General features: G+C 36.2%; 21 non-coding genes across 21 annotated transcripts; all 21 read left to right on the forward strand.

Moving 5' to 3' along the window:
• Positions 1-417: 417 nt before the first annotated feature.
• On the forward strand, positions 418-490 carry TRNAV-UAC (transfer RNA valine (anticodon UAC)). Its single transcript has one exon. It is a non-coding gene; the product is annotated as a tRNA-Val (tRNA).
• A 1,038-nt stretch (positions 491-1,528) lies between these two features.
• On the forward strand, positions 1,529-1,601 carry TRNAV-UAC (transfer RNA valine (anticodon UAC)). Its single transcript has one exon. It is a non-coding gene; the product is annotated as a tRNA-Val (tRNA).
• Positions 1,602-1,892: 291 nt separating this feature from the next.
• On the forward strand, positions 1,893-1,965 carry TRNAV-UAC (transfer RNA valine (anticodon UAC)). The gene has a single exon. It is a non-coding gene; the product is annotated as a tRNA-Val (tRNA).
• A 674-nt stretch (positions 1,966-2,639) lies between these two features.
• On the forward strand, positions 2,640-2,712 carry TRNAV-UAC (transfer RNA valine (anticodon UAC)). Its single transcript has one exon. It is a non-coding gene; the product is annotated as a tRNA-Val (tRNA).
• Positions 2,713-5,816: 3,104 nt separating this feature from the next.
• Positions 5,817-5,889, forward strand: TRNAV-UAC (transfer RNA valine (anticodon UAC)). The gene has a single exon. It is a non-coding gene; the product is annotated as a tRNA-Val (tRNA).
• Positions 5,890-6,180: 291 nt separating this feature from the next.
• Positions 6,181-6,253, forward strand: TRNAV-UAC (transfer RNA valine (anticodon UAC)). The gene has a single exon. It is a non-coding gene; the product is annotated as a tRNA-Val (tRNA).
• Positions 6,254-7,291: 1,038 nt separating this feature from the next.
• Positions 7,292-7,364, forward strand: TRNAV-UAC (transfer RNA valine (anticodon UAC)). The gene has a single exon. It is a non-coding gene; the product is annotated as a tRNA-Val (tRNA).
• Positions 7,365-8,038: 674 nt separating this feature from the next.
• TRNAV-UAC (transfer RNA valine (anticodon UAC)) lies at positions 8,039-8,111 on the forward strand. The gene has a single exon. It is a non-coding gene; the product is annotated as a tRNA-Val (tRNA).
• Positions 8,112-9,513: 1,402 nt separating this feature from the next.
• On the forward strand, positions 9,514-9,586 carry TRNAV-UAC (transfer RNA valine (anticodon UAC)). The gene has a single exon. It is a non-coding gene; the product is annotated as a tRNA-Val (tRNA).
• Positions 9,587-11,332: 1,746 nt separating this feature from the next.
• On the forward strand, positions 11,333-11,405 carry TRNAV-UAC (transfer RNA valine (anticodon UAC)). Its single transcript has one exon. It is a non-coding gene; the product is annotated as a tRNA-Val (tRNA).
• A 291-nt stretch (positions 11,406-11,696) lies between these two features.
• On the forward strand, positions 11,697-11,769 carry TRNAV-UAC (transfer RNA valine (anticodon UAC)). The gene has a single exon. It is a non-coding gene; the product is annotated as a tRNA-Val (tRNA).
• Positions 11,770-12,403: 634 nt separating this feature from the next.
• Positions 12,404-12,476, forward strand: TRNAV-UAC (transfer RNA valine (anticodon UAC)). Its single transcript has one exon. It is a non-coding gene; the product is annotated as a tRNA-Val (tRNA).
• A 998-nt stretch (positions 12,477-13,474) lies between these two features.
• TRNAV-UAC (transfer RNA valine (anticodon UAC)) lies at positions 13,475-13,547 on the forward strand. Its single transcript has one exon. It is a non-coding gene; the product is annotated as a tRNA-Val (tRNA).
• A 1,038-nt stretch (positions 13,548-14,585) lies between these two features.
• On the forward strand, positions 14,586-14,658 carry TRNAV-UAC (transfer RNA valine (anticodon UAC)). Its single transcript has one exon. It is a non-coding gene; the product is annotated as a tRNA-Val (tRNA).
• A 292-nt stretch (positions 14,659-14,950) lies between these two features.
• On the forward strand, positions 14,951-15,023 carry TRNAV-UAC (transfer RNA valine (anticodon UAC)). Its single transcript has one exon. It is a non-coding gene; the product is annotated as a tRNA-Val (tRNA).
• Positions 15,024-15,697: 674 nt separating this feature from the next.
• Positions 15,698-15,770, forward strand: TRNAV-UAC (transfer RNA valine (anticodon UAC)). Its single transcript has one exon. It is a non-coding gene; the product is annotated as a tRNA-Val (tRNA).
• Positions 15,771-16,808: 1,038 nt separating this feature from the next.
• On the forward strand, positions 16,809-16,881 carry TRNAV-UAC (transfer RNA valine (anticodon UAC)). The gene has a single exon. It is a non-coding gene; the product is annotated as a tRNA-Val (tRNA).
• A 291-nt stretch (positions 16,882-17,172) lies between these two features.
• TRNAV-UAC (transfer RNA valine (anticodon UAC)) lies at positions 17,173-17,245 on the forward strand. Its single transcript has one exon. It is a non-coding gene; the product is annotated as a tRNA-Val (tRNA).
• Positions 17,246-19,030: 1,785 nt separating this feature from the next.
• Positions 19,031-19,103, forward strand: TRNAV-UAC (transfer RNA valine (anticodon UAC)). Its single transcript has one exon. It is a non-coding gene; the product is annotated as a tRNA-Val (tRNA).
• A 291-nt stretch (positions 19,104-19,394) lies between these two features.
• On the forward strand, positions 19,395-19,467 carry TRNAV-UAC (transfer RNA valine (anticodon UAC)). The gene has a single exon. It is a non-coding gene; the product is annotated as a tRNA-Val (tRNA).
• Positions 19,468-20,141: 674 nt separating this feature from the next.
• TRNAV-UAC (transfer RNA valine (anticodon UAC)) lies at positions 20,142-20,214 on the forward strand. The gene has a single exon. It is a non-coding gene; the product is annotated as a tRNA-Val (tRNA).
• The last annotated feature ends 131 nt before the right edge of the window (positions 20,215-20,345 follow it).

Raw genomic sequence — 20,345 nt, forward strand, 5'->3', positions numbered from 1 at the left:
GAAGAAAGTTGCATTGTCTTTTCGGAAGATCATAAAACACCGGTGTACAACAACGGTCAATTAAAACACTGCTTAAGTGTTGTGTTTCAAAGTGTAGTGGTCATCACACCTGCTTTTCATTCAGTATGTCCTGAGATCTATCCTAAGTCAAATGAAAGCCAGAGTCATTAACCCTTGGTTATCCTCAATAAATTTTCTTTCGAAGCATTCTAATGTTCTGTAGATACCCATTTGAAGGAAAAAGAAATGAAATGACACATTTCAAACAATAATTTATTTGGAAGTGGTCATTACATCTGCTATGGGATTATCCTTTTGAACATGCGTCTGTTGAAGAAAATTACAATGTATGATTTTGGAATGATCAGGAGACACCCATGTACTGCAACGGTCAATGAAAAACATAGGGACAAGTTGGGTTTCATAGTGTAGTGGTCATCACATCTGCTTTACACGCAGAAGGTCCTGGGTTCAATCCCCAGTGAAACCAAGGGCTTAATCTTTAACCATTGGTTATTTTTGAAAAACAATTATATGTAAGCATACTCAAATTCCATGGCCACCCATTTAAACGAAAGACAATTGAAATGACATATTACAATCTGTAATTCATATGGTAGCAGTCAATTTGTCTGATTTACAGTTAGATTGTCCTACTTTTTATCACTTATGAGCACATCTTTTTGAACAGGTTTCTTTATAAGAAAATTATATTGTGTTTTGAAAGATCAGTGGACAACCGTTTTCTGCAGCTGTCATCCAAACCAACTGACCTGTGGTGGGTTTCATAGTGTAGTGGTCATCACGTCTGCTTTACACACAGAAGGTCCTGGGTTCAATCCCCAGTGAAACCATAGTTTAATTTTTAACTTTTGGTTATCCTTATGAAATATTTTATGTAAGAATTCTCATGTTCAGTAGACACCCATTTAAAGCAAAGACAAATGAAATCACATATTTCAATCTAGAATTCATATGGTGGTGGTCATTTAGTCTGATTTACAAGTGAAATGTTCAAGTTTTCATCCCCACTAAAAACCATGGTCATATCCTTCTGAACAGGATTCTCTAGAAGAAAGTTGCATTGTCTTTTCGGAAGATCATAAAACACCGGTGTACAACAACGGTCAATTAAAACACTGCTTAAGTGTTGTGTTTCAAAGTGTAGTGGTCATCACACCTGCTTTTCATTCAGTATGTCCTGAGATCTATCCTAAGTCAAATGAAAGCCAGAGTCATTAACCCTTGGTTATCCTCAATAAATTTTCTTTCGAAGCATTCTAATGTTCTGTAGATACCCATTTGAAGGAAAAAGAAATGAAATGACACATTTCAAACAATAATTTATTTGGAAGTGGTCATTACATCTGCTTTGCAAGTGGAAGCTCTTCACTTTGATCCCCACCAAAACTATGGGATTATCCTTTTGAACATGCGTTTGTTGAAGAAAATTACAATGTATGATTTTGGAATGATCAGGAGACACCCATGTACTGCAACGGTCAATGAAAAACATAGGGACAAGTTGGGTTTCATAGTGTAGTGGTCATCACATCTGCTTTACACGCAGAAGGTCCTGGGTTCAATCCCCAGTGAAACCAAGGGCTTAAGCTTTAACCATTGGTTATTTTTAAAAAACAATTGTATGTAAGCATACTCAAATTCCATGGCCACCCATTTAAACGAAAGACAATTGAAATGACATATTACAATCTATAATTCATATGGTAGTAGTCAATTTGTCTGATTTACAGTTAGATTGTCCTACTTTTTATCACTTATGAGCACATCTTTTTGAACAGGTTTCTTTAGAAGAAAATTATATTGTGTTTTGAAAGATCAGTGGACAACCGTTTTCTGCAGCTGTCATCCAATTCAACTGATCGGTGGTGGGTTTCATAGTGTAGTGGTCATCACGTCTGCTTTACACGCAGAAGGTCCTGGGTTCAATCCCCAGTGAAACCATAGTTTAATTTTTAACTTTTGGTTATCCTTATGAAATATTTTATGTAAGAATTCTCATGTTCAGTAGACACCCATTTAAAGCAAAGACAAATGAAATCACATATTTCAATCTAGAATTCATATGGTGGTGGTCATTTAGTCTGATTTACAAGTGAAATGTTCAAGTTTTCATCCCCACTAAAAACCATGGTCATATCCTTCTGAACAGGATTCTCTAGAAGAAAGTTGCATTGTCTTTTCGGAAGATCATAAAACACCTGTGTACAACAACGGTCAATTAAAACACTGCTTAAGTGTTGTGTTTCAAAGTGTAGTGGTCATCACACCTGCTTTTCATTCAGTATGTCCTAAAATCTATCCTAAGTCAAATGAAAGCCAGAGTCATTAACCCTTGGTTATCCTCAATAAATTTTCTTTCGAAGCATTCTAATGTTCTGTAGATACCCATTTGAAGGAAAAAGAAATGAAATGACACATTTCAAACAATAATTTATTTGGAAGTGGTCATTACATCTGCTTTGCAAGTGGAAGCTCTTCACTTTGATCCCCACCAAAACTATGGGATTATCCTTTTGAACATGCGTCTGTTGAAGAAAATTACAATGTATGATTTTGGAATGATCAGGAGACACCCATGTACTGCAACGGTCAATGAAAAACATAGGGACAAGTTGGGTTTCATAGTGTAGTGGTCATCACATCTGCTTTACACGCAGAAGGTCCTGGGTTCAATCCCCAGTGAAACCAAGGGCTTAATCTTTAACCGTTGGTTATTTTTGAAAAACAATTATATGTAAGCATACTCAAATTCCATGGCCACCCATTTAAACGAAAGACAATTGAAATGACATATTACAATCTGTAATTCATATGGTAGCAGTCAATTTGTCTGATTTACAGTTAGATTGTCCTACTTTTTATCACTTATGAGCACATCTTTTTGAACAGGTTTCTTTAGAAGAAAATTATATTGTGTTTTGAAAGATCAGTGGACAACCATTTTCTGCAGCTGTCATCCAAACCAACTGACCTGTGGTGGGTTTCATAGTGTAGTGGTCATCACGTCTGCTTTACACACAGAAGGTCCTGGGTTCAATCCCCAGTGAAACCATAGTTTAATTTTTAACTTTTGGTTATCCTTATGAAATATTTTATGTAAGAATTCTCATGTTCAGTAGACACCCATTTAAAGCAAAGACAAATGAAATCACATATTTCAATCTAGAATTCATATGGTGGTGGTCATTTAGTCTGATATACAAGTGAAATGTTCAAGTTTTCATCCCCACTAAAAACCATGGTCATATCCTTCTGAACAGGATTCTCTAGAAGAAAGTTGCATTGTCTTTTCGGAAGATCATAAAACACCTGTGTACAACAACGGTCAATTAAAACACTGCTTAACCCCTTAAGGACGCAGCCATTTTGTAGGTTAAGGCTCAGCCCGATTTTTTGGATTCTGACCTGCGTCGCTTTATACGGTTATAACTTTTGAACACTGTTACTTATCAAAGCGATTCTGAGATTGTTTTTTCCCCACATGTTGTACTTCATTTTAGTGGTAAATTTTGGCTGATAAGTTTTGCGTTTATTTACAAAAAAAAAGAAAATATGATAAATTTTTGGAAAAATTTGCCATTTTCGAAATTCAAAATCATTGCGTTTTCAGGCACATCGATTTACCACCTAAATAAGTTGCTGAATAACATTTACCATTTGTCTACTTTACATTTTCATATTTTGTGAAATGTTTGGATAATTTATTTTGATGTCACGCGGCTTACAAAAAGAATATCGCTTTTCCGGATTTTCAGAATTGACTATTTTGGGGATAAATACAGTTTGGAATGAAATTTTACATATTTAGCATCAAAACCCCCTATATAACCAACCCATTTTCAAATCTGCACCCCTCAAGCTATCAGAAACCGCTTTTACGAAGATTGTTAACCCCTTGAGATCTTCATAGTAATTGAATCAAAATGGAGGTGAAATTTAGAATGGTCATATTGTTCCCTTATACGTTCATTTAGCCCTAAAATTTACACATTTCCAAAAGATAAAAAGAGAAAACTCACCATACAATTTGTTCTGCAATTTCTCCTGAGTACAAAGACCCCCCACATGTGGCTGTGACTTGTTTTATGGGGGCACAGCGAGGCGCAGAAGGGAAGGAGGGCGCTGCAGCTGCCAGGATTTTAGTTTCCTCATTGGCCCCTTTTGAAGGCTATAAAATTTTTGCTTTTTCGTTATTGGGGCCATGTGATGCCATTTTTTTTGCGGGATGAGATGCTTTTTCCAATGTTACCATTTTGGGGTTTGTATCACCTATTGTTGAAAATTTAGGAACTTTTTTTGAGGACAGGAGTAGAAAAGCATCAATTCTGTACTGGATTTTTTACTTCTTTTTTTTTTGGTGTTCACCGTATAGACTAATAATCATGTTATCTTTATTCTATGGGTTGATACGATTACGGGGATACCAGACATGAATATATTTTCTTACGTTTTACTAAATTTGTCAAACAAAACCCTAATGTGGGGAAAAATCTATCATTTATGTATTGCCGTCTTCCAAGTGGCATAACTTTGTTACTTTTTTGGCTACGGAGCTGGTTGATGGCTTGTTTTTTGCGGGACATGTTGTACTTTGCACCAGTATCATGTCGCAGTACATATGGTTTTTTGATCACATTTTATAGCATTTTTTGTGGGATTGAAAAGGTAAAAATCATAATTTTTGGAGGGTTTATAACAGTTTTTTTTACGGCGTTTATCGTGCGGGTTCAATAATGATTTACTTTTATTCTACGGGTTGTTACGGACGCGGTGATACTATATATGTGGGGTTTGTCTTATGATTTAGACTTTTTTTTTGAGTTATATGTCTCTTTATATGTTTTGGGGGTTTGGGGCATTTTTAGTGATTTATGACTTTATTTTTTTATTGAATAACTTTTTTTTTTACTTTTTCACTTTTATACCATGGGACATGAAGAAGCAATCATCTGATTGCTTCTTCATGCTAATATTCTGCAATACTGATGTATTGCAGAGTATTATCAGTGTCAGCCTATGCACTTGCATAGGCTGGCACTGTGCCAGTAAGATGACGTCACAGACGCCATCTTACTGGCAATTCTTGCAGGTAACTCTGGGGTCCAGATCGGACCCCAGAGTTACTATAGCAACGATCGGCGCACCCCGAAAACGGTTCGGGGGGGCCGATCGTGGGGGAAAGAACCCCCAGCTGCATGTTAGATGCCGCGGTCGCGCTGACCGCGGCATTTAACGGGTTAAGCACCCGCGATCGGAGACAACTCCGATCGCGGGTGTTACACTGGGGTGCCGGCTATCAGTCACAGCCGGCACCCCGTCTTTCCCGATGCCGGTTCGGCTCAGATCTTGAGCTGAACCGGCATCAGCTCAGCGTCCGATATATCGGACGCTGAGCGCTAAGTCACTGCGCTCAGCGTCCGATATATCGGACGCTGAGCGTTAAGAGGTTAAGTGTTGTGTTTCAAAGTGTAGTAGTCATCACACCTGCTTTTCATTCAGTATGTCCTGAGATCTATCCTAAGTCAAATGAAAGCCAGAGTCATTAACCCTTGGTTATCCTCAATAAATTTTCTTTCGAAGCATTCTAATGTTCTGTAGATACCCATTTGAAGGAAAAAGAAATGAAATGACACATTTCAAACAATAATTTATTTGGAAGTGGTCATTACATCTGCTATGGGATTATCCTTTTGAACATGCGTCTGTTGAAGAAAATTACAATGTATGATTTTGGAATGATCAGGAGACACCCATGTACTGCAACGGTCAATGAAAAACATAGGGACAAGTTGGGTTTCATAGTGTAGTGGTCATCACATCTGCTTTACACGCAGAAGGTCCTGGGTTCAATCCCCAGTGAAACCAAGGGCTTAAGCTTTAACCATTGGTTATTTTTAAAAAACAATTGTATGTAACCATACTCAAATTCCATGGCCACCCATTTAAACGAAAGACAATTGAAATGACATATTACAATCTATAATTCATATGGTAGTAGTCAATTTGTCTGATTTACAGTTAGATTGTCCTACTTTTTATCACTTATGAGCACATCTTTTTGAACAGGTTTCTTTAGAAGAAAATTATATTGTGTTTTGAAAGATCAGTGGACAACCGTTTTCTGCAGCTGTCATCCAATCCAACTGATCGGTGGTGGGTTTCATAGTGTAGTGGTCATCACGTCTGCTTTACACGCAGAAGGTCCTGGGTTCAATCCCCAGTGAAACCATAGTTTAATTTTTAACTTTTGGTTATCCTTATGAAATATTTTATGTAAGAATTCTCATGTTCAGTAGACACCCATTTAAAGCAAAGACAAATGAAATCACATATTTCAATCTAGAATTCATATGGTGGTGGTCATTTAGTCTGATTTACAAGTGAAATGTTCAAGTTTTCATCCCCACTAAAAACCATGGTCATATCCTTCTGAACAGGATTCTCTAGAAGAAAGTTGCATTGTCTTTTCGGAAGATCATAAAACACCTGTGTACAACAACGGTCAATTAAAACACTGCTTAAGTGTTGTGTTTCAAAGTGTAGTGGTCATCACACCTGCTTTTCATTCAGTATGTCCTGAGATCTATCCTAAGTCAAATGAAAGCCAGAGTCATTAACCCTTGGTTATCCTCAATAAATTTTCTTTCGAAGCATTCTAATGTTCTGTAGATACCCATTTGAAGGAAAAAGAAATGAAATGACACATTTCAAACAATAATTTATTTGGAAGTGGTCATTACATCTGCTTTGCAAGTGGAAGCTCTTCACTTTGATCCCCACCAAAACTATGGGATTATCCTTTTGAACATGCGTTTGTTGAAGAAAATTACAATGTATGATTTTGGAATGATCAGGAGACACCCATGTACTGCAACGGTCAATGAAAAACATAGGGACAAGTTGGGTTTCATAGTGTAGTGGTCATCACATCTGCTTTACACGCAGAAGGTCCTGGGTTCAATCCCCAGGGAAACCAAGGGCTTAAGCTTTAACCATTGGTTATTTTTAAAAAACAATTGTATGTAAGCATACTCAAATTCCATGGCCACCCATTTAAACGAAAGACAATTGAAATGACATATTACAATCTATAATTCATATGGTAGTAGTCAATTTGTCTGATTTACAGTTAGATTGTCCTACTTTTTATCACTTATGAGCACATCTTTTTGAACAGGTTTCTTTAGAAGAAAATTATATTGTGTTTTGAAAGATCAGTGGACAACCGTTTTCTGCAGCTGTCATCCAATCCAACTGATCTGTGGTGGGTTTCATAGTGTAGTGGTCATCACGTCTGCTTTACACGCAGAAGGTCCTGGGTTCAATCCCCAGTGAAACCATAGTTTAATTTTTAACTTTTGGTTATCCTTATGAAATATTTTATGTAAGAATTCTCATGTTCAGTAGACACCCATTTAAAGCAAAGACAAATGAAATCACATATTTCAATCTAGAATTCATATGGTGGTGGTCATTTAGTCTGATTTACAAGTGAAATGTTCAAGTTTTCATCCCCACTAAAAACCATGGTCATATCCTTCTAAACAGGATTCTCTAGAAGAAAGTTGCATTGTCTTTTCGGAAGATCATAAAACACCTGTGTACAACAACGGTCAATTAAAACACTGCTTAAGTGTTGTGTTTCAAAGTGTAGTGGTCATCACACCTGCTTTTCATTCAGTATGTCCTGAGATCTATCCTAAGTCAAATGAAAGCCAGAGTCATTAACCCTTGGTTATCCTCAATAAATTTTCTTTCGAAGCATTCTAATGTTCTGTAGATACCCATTTGAAGGAAAAAGAAATGAAATGACACATTTCAAACAATAATTTATTTGGAAGTGGTCATTACATCTGCTTTGCAAGTGGAAGCTCTTCACTTTGATCCCCACCAAAACTATGGGATTATCCTTTTGAACATGCGTTTGTTGAAGAAAATTACAATGTATGATTTTGGAATGATCAGGAGACACCCATGTACTGCAACGGTCAATGAAAAACATAGGGACAAGTTGGGTTTCATAGTGTAGTGGTCATCACATCTGCTTTACACGCAGAAGGTCCTGGGTTCAATCCCCAGTGAAACCAAGGGCTTAAGCTTTAACCATTGGTTATTTTTAAAAAACAATTGTATGTAAGCATACTCAAATTCCATGGCCACCCATTTAAACGAAAGACAATTGAAATGACATATTACAATCTATAATTCATATGGTAGTAGTCAATTTGTCTTATTTACAGTTAGATTGTCCTACTTTTTATCACTTATGAGCACATCTTTTTGAACAGGTTTCTTTAGAAGAAAATTATATTGTGTTTTGAAAGATCAGTGGACAACCGTTTTCTGCAGCTGTCATCCAATCCAACTGATCTGTGGTGGGCTTCATAGTGTAGTGGTCATCACGTCTGCTTTACACGCAGAAGGTCCTGGGTTCAATCCCCAGTGACACCATAGTTTAATTTTTAACTTTTGGTTATCCTTATGAAATATTTTATGTAAGAATTCTCATGTTCAGTAGACACCCATTTAAAGCAAAGACAAATGAAATCACATATTTCAATCTAGAATTCATATGGTGGTGGTCATTTAGTCTGATTTACAAGTGAAATGTTCAAGTTTTCATCCCCACTAAAAACCATGGTCATATCCTTCTGAACAGGATTCTCTAGAAGAAAGTTGCATTGTCTTTTCGGAAGATCATAAAACACCTGTGTACAACAACGGTCAATTAAAACACTGCTTAAGTGTTGTGTTTCAAAGTGTAGTGGTCATCACACCTGCTTTTCATTCAGTATGTCCTGAGATCTATCCTAAGTCAAATGAAAGCCAGAGTCATTAACCCTTGGTTATCCTCAATAAATTTTCTTTCGAAGCATTCTAATGTTCTGTAGATACCCATTTGAAGGAAAAAGAAATGAAATGACACATTTCAAACAATAATTTATTTGGAAGTGGTCATTACATCTGCTTTGCAAGTGGAAGCTCTTCACTTTGATCCCCACCAAAACTATGGGATTATCCTTTTGAACATGCGTTTGTTGAAGAAAATTACAATGTATGATTTTGGAATGATCAGGAGACACCCATGTACTGCAACGGTCAATGAAAAACATAGGGACAAGTTGGGTTTCATAGTGTAGTGGTCATCACATCTGCTTTACACGCAGAATGTCCTGGGTTTAATCCCCAGTGAAACCAAGGGCTTAAGCTTTAACCCTTGGTTATTTTTGAAAAACAATTGTATGTAAGCATACTCAAATTCCATGGCCACCCATTTAAACGAAAGACAATTGAAATGACATATTACAATCTATAATTCATATGGTAGTAGTCAATTTGTCTGATTTACAGTTAGATTGTCCTACTTTTTATCACTTATGAGCACATCTTTTTGAACAGGTTTCTTTAGAAGAAAATTATATTGTGTTTTGAAAGATCAGTGGACAACCGTTTTCTGCAGCTGTCATCCAATCCAACTGATCTGTGGTGGGTTTCATAGTGTAGTGGTCATCACGTCTGCTTTACACGCAGAAGGTCCTGGGTTCAATCCCCAGTGAAACCATAGTTTAATTTTTAACTTTTGGTTATCCTTATGAAATATTTTATGTAAGAATTCTCATGTTCAGTAGACACCCATTTAAAGCAAAGACAAATGAAATCACATATTTCAATCTAGAATTCATATGGTGGTGGTCATTTAGTCTGATTTACAAGTGAAATGTTCAAGTTTTCATCCCCACTAAAAACCATGGTCATATCCTTCTGAACAGGATTCTCTAGAAGAAAGTTGCATTGTCTTTTCGGAAGATCATAAAACACCTGTGTACAACAACGGTCAATTAAAACACTGCTTAAGTGTTGTGTTTCAAAGTGTAGTGGTCATCACACCTGCTTTTCATTCAGTATGTCCTGAGATCTATCCTAAGTCAAATGAAAGCCAGAGTCATTAACCCTTGGTTATCCTCAATAAATTTTCTTTCGAAGCATTCTAATGTTCTGTAGATACCCATTTGAAGGAAAAAGAAATGAAATGACACATTTCAAACAATAATTTATTTGGAAGTGGTCATTACATCTGCTTTGCAAGTGGAAGCTCTTCACTTTTATCCCCACCAAAACTATGGGATTATCCTTTTTGAACATGCGTCTGTTGAAGAAAATTACAATGTATGATTTTGGAATGATCAGGAGACACCCATGTACTGCAACGGTCAATGAAAAACATAGGGACAAGTTGGGTTTCATAGTGTAGTGGTCATCACATCTGCTTTACACGCAGAAGGTCCTGGGTTCAATCTCCAGTGAAACCAAGGGCTTAATCTTTAACCATTGGTTATTTTTGAAAAACAATTATATGTAAGCATACTCAAATTCCATGGCCACCCATTTAAACGAAAGACAATTGAAATGACATATTACAATCTGTAATTCATATGGTAGCAGTCAATTTGTCTGATTTACAGTTAGATTGTCCTACTTTTTATCACTTATGAGCACATCTTTTTGAACAGGTTTCTTTAGAAGAAAATGATATTGTGTTTTGAAAGATCAGTGGACAACCATTTTCTGCAGCTGTCATCCAAACCAACTGACCTGTGGTGGGTTTCATAGTGTAGTGGTCATCACGTCTGCTTTACACACAGAAGGTCCTGGGTTCAATCCCCAGTGAAACCATAGTTTAATTTTTAACTTTTGGTTATCCTTATGAAATATTTTATGTAAGAATTCTCATGTTCAGTAGACACCCATTTAAAGCAAAGACAAATGAAATCACATATTTCAATCTAGAATTCATATGGTGGTGGTCATTTAGTCTGATATACAAGTGAAATGTTCAAGTTTTCATCCCCACTAAAAACCATGGTCATATCCTTCTGAACAGGATTCTCTAGAAGAAAGTTGCATTGTCTTTTCGGAAGATCATAAAACACCTGTGTACAACAACGGTCAATTAAAACACTGCTTAAGTGTTGTGTTTCAAAGTGTAGTGGTCATCACACCTGCTTTTCATTCAGTATGTCCTGAGATCTATCCTAAGTCAAATGAAAGCCAGAGTCATTAACCCTTGGTTATCCTCAATAAATTTTCTTTCGAAGCATTCTAATGTTCTGTAGATACCCATTTGAAGGAAAAAGAAATGAAATGACACATTTCAAACAATAATTTATTTGGAAGTGGTCATTACATCTGCTATGGAATTATCCTTTTGAACATGCGTCTGTTGAAGAAAATTACAATGTATGATTTTGGAATGATCAGGAGACACCCATGTACTGCAACGGTCAATGAAAAACATAGGGACAAGTTGGGTTTCATAGTGTAGTGGTCATCACATCTGCTTTACACGCAGAAGGTCCTGGGTTCAATCCCCAGTGAAACCAAGGGCTTAAGCTTTAACCATTGGTTATTTTTAAAAAACAATTGTATGTAAGCATACTCAAATTCCATGGCCACCCATTTAAACGAAAGACAATTGAAATGACATATTACAATCTATAATTCATATGGTAGTAGTCAATTTGTCTGATTTACAGTTAGATTGTCCTACTTTTTATCACTTATGAGCACATCTTTTTGAACAGGTTTCTTTAGAAGAAAATTATATTGTGTTTTGAAAGATCAGTGGACAACCGTTTTCTGCAGCTGTCATCCAATCCAACTGATCTGTGGTGGGTTTCATAGTGTAGTGGTCATCACGTCTGCTTTACACGCAGAAGGTCCTGGGTTCAATCCCCAGTGAAACCATAGTTTAATTTTTAACTTTTGGTTATCCTTATGAAATATTTTATGTAAGAATTCTCATGTTCAGTAGACACCCATTTAAAGCAAAGACAAATGAAATCACATATTTCAATCTAGAATTCATATGGTGGTGGTCATTTAGTCTGATTTACAAGTGAAATGTTCAAGTTTTCATCCCCACTAAAAACCATGGTCATATCCTTCTGAACAGGATTCTCTAGAAGAAAGTTGCATTGTCTTTTCGGAAGATCATAAAACACCTGTGTACAACAACGGTCAATTAAAACACTGCTTAAGTGTTGTTTTTCAAAGTGTAGTGGTCATCACACCTGCTTTTCATTCAGTATGTCTTGAGATCTATCCTAAGTCAAATGAAAGCCAGAGTCATTAACCCTTGGTTATCCTCAATAAATTTTCTTTCGAAGCATTCTAATGTTCTGTAGATACCCATTTGAAGGAAAAAGAAATGAAATGACACATTTCAAACAATAATTTATTTGGAAGTGGTCATTACATCTGCTATGGGATTATCCTTTTGAACATGCGTCTGTTGAAGAAAATTACAATGTATGATTTTGGAATGATCAGGAGACACCCATGTACTGCAACGGTCAATGAAAAATATAGGGACAAGTTGGGTTTCATAGTGTAGTGGTCATCACATCTGCTTTACACGCAGAAGGTCCTGGGTTCAATCCCCAGTGAAACCAAGGGCTTAAGCTTTAACCATTGGTTATTTTTAAAAAACAATTGTATGTAAGCATACTCAAATTCCATGGCCACCCATTTAAACGAAAGACAATTGAAATGACATATTACAATCTATAATTCATATGGTAGTAGTCAATTTGTCTGATTTACAGTTAGATTGTCCTACTTTTTATCACTTATGAGCACATCTTTTTGAACAGGTTTCTTTAGAAGAAAATTATATTGTGTTTTGAAAGATCAGTGGACAACCATTTTCTGCAGCTGTCATCCAAACCAACTGACCTGTGGTGGGTTTCATAGTGTAGTGGTCATCACGTCTGCTTTACACGCAGAAGGTCCTGGGTTCAATCCCTACTGAAACCATAGTTTAATTTTTAACTTTTGGTTATCCTTATGAAATATTTTATGTAAGAATTCTCATGTTCAGCAGACACCCATTTAAAGCAAAGACAAATGAAATCACATATTTCAATCTAGAATTCATATGGTGGTGGTCATTTAGTCTGATATACAAGTGAAATGTTCAAGTTTTCATCCCCACTAAAAACCATGGTCATATCCTTCTGAACAGGATTCTCTAGAAGAAAGTTGCATTGTCTTTTCGGAAGATCATAAAACACCGGTGTACTACAACGGTCAATTAAAACACTGCTTAAGTGTTGTGTTTCAAAGTGTAGTGGTCATCACACCTGCTTTTCATTCAGTATGTCCTGAGATCTATCCTAAGTCAAATGAAAGCCAGAGTCATTAACCCTTGGTTATCCTCAATAAATTTTCTTTCGAAGCATTCTAATGTTCTGTAGATACCCATTTGAAGGAAAAAGAAATGAAATGACACATTTCAAACAATAATTTATTTGGAAGTGGTCATTACATCTGCTATGGGATTATCCTTTTGAACATGCGTCTGTTGAAGAAAATTACAATGTATGATTTTGGAATGATCAGGAGACACCCATGTACTGCAACGGTCAATGAAAAACATAGGGACAAGTTGGGTTTCATAGTGTAGTGGTCATCACATCTGCTTTACACGCAGAAGGTCCTGGGTTCAATCCCCAGTGAAACCAAGGGCTTAATCTTTAACCATTGGTTATTTTTGAAAAACAATTATATGTAAGCATACTCAAATTCCATGGCCACCCATTTAAACGAAAGACAATTGAAATGACATATTACAATCTGTAATTCATATGGTAGCAGTCAATTTGTCTGATTTACAGTTAGATTGTCCTACTTTTTATCACTTATGAGCACATCTTTTTGAACAGGTTTCTTTATAAGAAAATTATATTGTGTTTTGAAAGATCAGTGGACAACCGTTTTCTGCAGCTGTCATCCAAACCAACTGACCTGTGGTGGGTTTCATAGTGTAGTGGTCATCACGTCTGCTTTACACACAGAAGGTCCTGGGTTCAATCCCCAGTGAAACCATAGTTTAATTTTTAACTTTTGGTTATCCTTATGAAATATTTTATGTAAGAATTCTCATGTTCAGTAGACACCCATTTAAAGCAAAGACAAATGAAATCACATATTTCAATCTAGAATTCATATGGTGGTGGTCATTTAGTCTGATTTACAAGTGAAATGTTCAAGTTTTCATCCCCACTAAAAACCATGGTCATATCCTTCTGAACAGGATTCTCTAGAAGAAAGTTGCATTGTCTTTTCGGAAGATCATAAAACACCTGTGTACAACAACGGTCAATTAAAACACTGCTTAAGTGTTGTGTTTCAAAGTGTAGTGGTCATCACACCTGCTTTTCATTCAGTATGTCCTGAGATCTATCCTAAGTCAAATGAAAGCCAGAGTCATTAACCCTTGGTTATCCTCAATAAATTTTCTTTCGAAGCATTCTAATGTTCTGTAGATACCCATTTGAAGGAAAAAGAAATGAAATGACACATTTCAAACAATAATTTATTTGGAAGTGGTCATTACATCTGCTTTGCAAGTGGAAGCTCTTCACTTTGATCCCCACCAAAACTATGGGATTATCCTTTTGAACATGCGTTTGTTGAAGAAAATTACAATGTATGATTTTGGAATGATCAGGAGACACCCATGTACTGCAACGGTCAATGAAAAACATAGGGACAAGTTGGGTTTCATAGTGTAGTGGTCATCACATCTGCTTTACACGCAGAAGGTCCTGGGTTCAATCCCCAGTGAAACCAAGGGCTTAAGCTTTAACCATTGGTTATTTTTAAAAAACAATTGTATGTAAGCATACTCAAATTCCTATGGCCACCCATTTAAACGAAAGACAATTGAAATGACATATTACAATCTATAATTCATATGGTAGTAGTCAATTTGTCTGATTTACAGTTAGATTGTCCTACTTTTTATCACTTATGAGCACATCTTTTTGAACAGGTTTCTTTAGAAGAAAATTATATTGTGTTTTGAAAGATCAGTGGACAACCGTTTTCTGCAGCTGTCATCCAATTCAACTGATCGGTGGTGGGTTTCATAGTGTAGTGGTCATCACGTCTGCTTTACACGCAGAAGGTCCTGGGTTCAATCCCCAGTGAAACCATAGTTTAATTTTTAACTTTTGGTTATCCTTATGAAATATTTTATGTAAGAATTCTCATGTTCAGTAGACACCCATTTAAAGCAAAGACAAATGAAATCACATATTTCAATCTAGAATTCATATGGTGGTGGTCATTTAGTCTGATTTACAAGTGAAATGTTCAAGTTTTCATCCCCACTAAAAACCATGGTCATATCCTTCTGAACAGGATTCTCTAGAAGAAAGTTGCATTGTCTTTTCGGAAGATCATAAAACACCTGTGTACAACAACGGTCAATTAAAACACTGCTTAAGTGTTGTGTTTCAAAGTGTAGTGGTCATCACACCTGCTTTTCATTCAGTATGTCCTGAGATCTATCCTAAGTCAAATGAAAGCCAGAGTCATTAACCCTTGGTTATCCTCAATAAATTTTCTTTCGAAGCATTCTAATGTTCTGTAGATACCCATTTGAAGGAAAAAGAAATGAAATGACACATTTCAAACAATAATTTATTTGGAAGTGGTCATTACATCTGCTTTGCAAGTGGAAGATCTTCACTTTGATCCCCACCAAAACTATGGGATTATCCTTTTGAACATGCGTCTGTTGAAGAAAATTACAATGTATGATTTTGGAATGATCAGGAGACACCCATGTACTGCAACGGTCAATGAAAAACATAGGGACAAGTTGGGTTTCATAGTGTAGTGGTCATCACATCTGCTTTACACGCAGAAGGTCCTGGGTTCAATCCCCAGTGAAACCAAGGGCTTAATCTTTAACCATTGGTTATTTTTGAAAAACAATTATATGTAAGCATACTCAAATTCCATGGCCACCCATTTAAACGAAAGACAATTGAAATGACATATTACAATCTGTAATTCATATGGTAGCAGTCAATTTGTCTGATTTACAGTTAGATTGTCCTACTTTTTATCACTTATGAGCACATCTTTTTGAACAGGTTTCTTTATAAGAAAATTATATTGTGTTTTGAAAGATCAGTGGACAACCGTTTTCTGCAGCTGTCATCCAAACCAACTGACCTGTGGTGGGTTTCATAGTGTAGTGGTCATCACGTCTGCTTTACACACAGAAGGTCCTGGGTTCAATCCCCAGTGAAACCATAGTTTAATTTTTAACTTTTGGTTATCCTTATGAAATATTTTATGTAAGAATTCTCATGTTCAGTAGACACCCATTTAAAGCAAAGACAAATGAAATCACATATTTCAATCTAGAATTCATATGGTGGTGGTCATTTAGTCTGATTTACAAGTGAAATGTTCAAGTTTTCATCCCCACTAAAAACCATGGTCATATCCTTCTGAACAGGATTCTCTAGAAGAAAGTTGCATTGTCTTTTCGGAAGATCATAAAACACCTGTGTACAACAACGGTCAATTAAAACACTGCTTAAGTGTTGTGTTTCAAAGTGTAGTGGTCATCACACCTGCTTTTCATTCAGTATGTCCTGAGATCTATCCTAAGTCAAATGAAAGCCAGAGTCATTAACCCTTGGTTATCCTCAATAAATTTTCTTTCGAAGCATTCTAATGTTCTGTAGATACCCATTTGAAGGAAAAAGAAATGAAATGACACATTTCAAACAATAATTTATTTGGAAGTGGTCATTACATCTGCTTTGCAAGTGGAAGCTCTTCACTTTGATCCCCACCAAAACTATGGGATTATCCTTTTGAACATGCGTTTGTTGAAGAAAATTACAATGTATGATTTTGGAATGATCAGGAGACACCCATGTACTGCAACGGTCAATGAAAAACATAGGGACAAGTTGGGTTTCATAGTGTAGTGGTCATCACATCTGCTTTACACGCAGAAGGTCCTGGGTTCAATCCCCAGTGAAACCAAGGGCTTAAGCTTTAACCATTGGTTATTTTTAAAAAACAATTGTATGTAAGCATACTCAAATTCCATGGCCACCCATTTAAACGAAAGACAATTGAAATGACATATTACAATCTATAATTCATATGGTAGTAGTCAATTTGTCTGATTTACAGTTAGATTGTCCTACTTTTTATCACTTATGAGCACATCTTTTTGAACAGGTTTCTTTAGAAGAAAATTATATTGTGTTTTGAAAGATCAGTGGACAACCGTTTTCTGCAGCTGTCATCCAATTCAACTGATCGGTGGTGGGTTTCATAGTGTAGTGGTCATCACGTCTGCTTTACACGCAGAAGGTCCTGGGTTCAATCCCCAGTGAAACCATAGTTTAATTTTTAACTTTTGGTTATCCTTATGAAATATTTTATGTAAGAATTCTCATGTTCAGTAGACACCCATTTAAAGCAAAGACAAATGAAATCACATATTTCAATCTAGAATTCATATGGTGGTGGTCATTTAGTCTGATTTACAAGTGAAATGTTCAAGTTTTCATCCCCACTAAAAACCATGGTCATATCCTTCTGAACAGGATTCTCTAGAAGAAAGTTGCATTGTCTTTTCGGAAGATCATAAAACACCTGTGTACAACAACGGTCAATTAAAACACTGCTTAAGTGTTGTGTTTCAAAGTGTAGTGGTCATCACACCTGCTTTTCATTCAGTATGTCCTGAGATCTATCCTAAGTCAAATGAAAGCCAGAGTCATTAACCCTTGGTTATCCTCAATAAATTTTCTTTCGAAGCATTCTAATGTTCTGTAGATACCCATTTGAAGGAAAAAGAAATGAAATGACACATTTCAAACAATAATTTATTTGGAAGTGGTCATTACATCTGCTTTGCAAGTGGAAGATCTTCACTTTGATCCCCACCAAAACTATGGGATTATCCTTTTGAACATGCGTCTGTTGAAGAAAATTACAATGTATGATTTTGGAATGATCAGGAGACACCCATGTACTGCAACGGTCAATGAAAAACATAGGGACAAGTTGGGTTTCATAGTGTAGTGGTCATCAGATCTGCTTTACACGCAGAAGGTCCTGGGTTCAATCCCCAGTGAAACCAAGGGCTTAATCTTTAACCATTGGTTATTTTTGAAAAACAATTATATGTAAGCATACTCAAATTCCATGGCCACCCATTTAAACGAAAGACAATTGAAATGACATATTACAATCTGTAATTCATATGGTAGCAGTCAATTTGTCTGATTTACAGTTAGATTGTCCTACTTTTTATCACTTATGAGCACATCTTTTTGAACAGGTTTCTTTATAAGAAAATTATATTGTGTTTTGAAAGATCAGTGGACAACCGTTTTCTGCAGCTGTCATCCAAACCAACTGACCTGTGGTGGGTTTCATAGTGTAGTGGTCATCACGTCTGCTTTACACACAGAAGGTCCTGGGTTCAATCCCCAGTGAAACCATAGTTTAATTTTTAACTTTTGGTTATCCTTATGAAATATTTTATGTAAGAATTCTCATGTTCAGTAGACACCCATTTAAAGCAAAGACAAATGAAATCACATATTTCAATCTAGAATTCATATGGTGGTGGTCATTTAGTCTGATTTACAAGTGAAATGTTCAAGTTTTCATCCCCACTAAAAACCATGGTCATATCCTTCTGAACAGGATTCTCTAGAAGAAAGTTGCATTGTCTTTTCGGAAGATCATAAAACACCTGTGTACAACAACGGTCAATTAAAACACTGCTTAAGTGTTGTGTTTCAAAGTGTAGTGGTCATCACACCTGCTTTTCATTCAGTATGTCCTGAGATCTATCCTAAGTCAAATGAAAGCCAGAGTCATTAACCCTTGGTTATCCTCAATAAATTTTCTTTCGAAGCATTCTAATGTTCTGTAGATACCCATTTGAAGGAAAAAGAAATGAAATGACACATTTCAAACAATAATTTATTTGGAAGTGGTCATTACATCTGCTTTGCAAGTGGAAGCTCTTCACTTTGATCCCCACCAAAACTATGGGATTATCCTTTTGAACATGCGTTTGTTGAAGAAAATTACAATGTATGATTTTGGAATGATCAGGAGACACCCATGTACTGCAACGGTCAATGAAAAACATAGGGACAAGTTGGGTTTCATAGTGTAGTGGTCATCACATCTGCTTTACACGCAGAAGGTCCTGGGTTCAATCCCCAGTGAAACCAAGGGCTTAAGCTTTAACCATTGGTTATTTTTAAAAAACAATTGTATGTAAGCATACTCAAATTCCATGGCCACCCATTTAAACGAAAGACAATTGAAATGACATATTACAATCTATAATTCATATGGTAGTAGTCAATTTGTCTGATTTACAGTTAGATTGTCCTACTTTTTATCACTTATGAGCACATCTTTTTGAACAGGTTTCTTTAGAAGAAAATTATATTGTGTTTTGAAAGATCAGTGGACAACCGTTTTCTGCAGCTGTCATCCAATTCAACTGATCGGTGGTGGGTTTCATAGTGTAGTGGTCATCACGTCTGCTTTACACGCAGAAGGTCCTGGGTTCAATCCCCAGTGAAACCATAGTTTAATTTTTAACTTTTGGTTATCCTTATGAAATATTTTATGTAAGAATTCTCATGTTCAGTAGACACCCATTTAAAGCAAAGACAAATGAAATCACATATTTCAATCTAGAATTCATATGGTGGTGGTCATTTAGTCTGATATACAAGTGAAATGTTCAAGTTTTCATCCCCACTAAAAACCATGGTCATATCCTTCTGAACAGGATTCTCTAGAAGAAAGTTGCATTGTCTTTTCGGAAGATCATAAAACACCTGTGTACAACAACGGTCAATTAAAACACTGCTTAAGTGTTGTGTTTCAAAGTGTAGTGGTCATCACACCTGCTTTTCATTCAGTATGTCCTGAGATCTATCCTAAGTCAAATGAAAGCCAGAGTCATTAACCCTTGGTTATCCTCAATAAATTTTCTTTCGAAGCATTCTAATGTTCTGTAGATACCCATTTGAAGGAAAAAGAAATGAAATGACACATTTCAAACAATAATTTATTTGGAAGTGGTCATTACATCTGCTTTGCAAGTGGAAGATCTTCACTTTGATCCCCACCAAAACTATGGGATTATCCTTTTGAACATGCGTCTGTTGAAGAAAATTACAATGTATGATTTTGGAATGATCAGGAGACACCCATGTACTGCAACGGTCAATGAAAATCATAGGGACAAGTTGGGTTTCATAGTGTAGTGGTCATCACATCTGCTTTACACGCAGAAGGTCCTGGGTTCAATCCCCAGTGAAACCAAGGGCTTAATCTTTAACCATTGGTTATTTTTGAAAAACAATTATATGTAAGCATACTCAAATTCCATGGCCACCCATTTAAACGAAAGACAATTGAAATGACATATTACAATCTGTAATTCATATGGTAGC

Source organism: Engystomops pustulosus, chromosome 7 (assembly GCF_040894005.1).
Source record: "Engystomops pustulosus chromosome 7, aEngPut4.maternal, whole genome shotgun sequence".
In the NCBI taxonomy this organism is placed as follows: domain Eukaryota; kingdom Metazoa; phylum Chordata; class Amphibia; order Anura; family Leptodactylidae; genus Engystomops; species Engystomops pustulosus.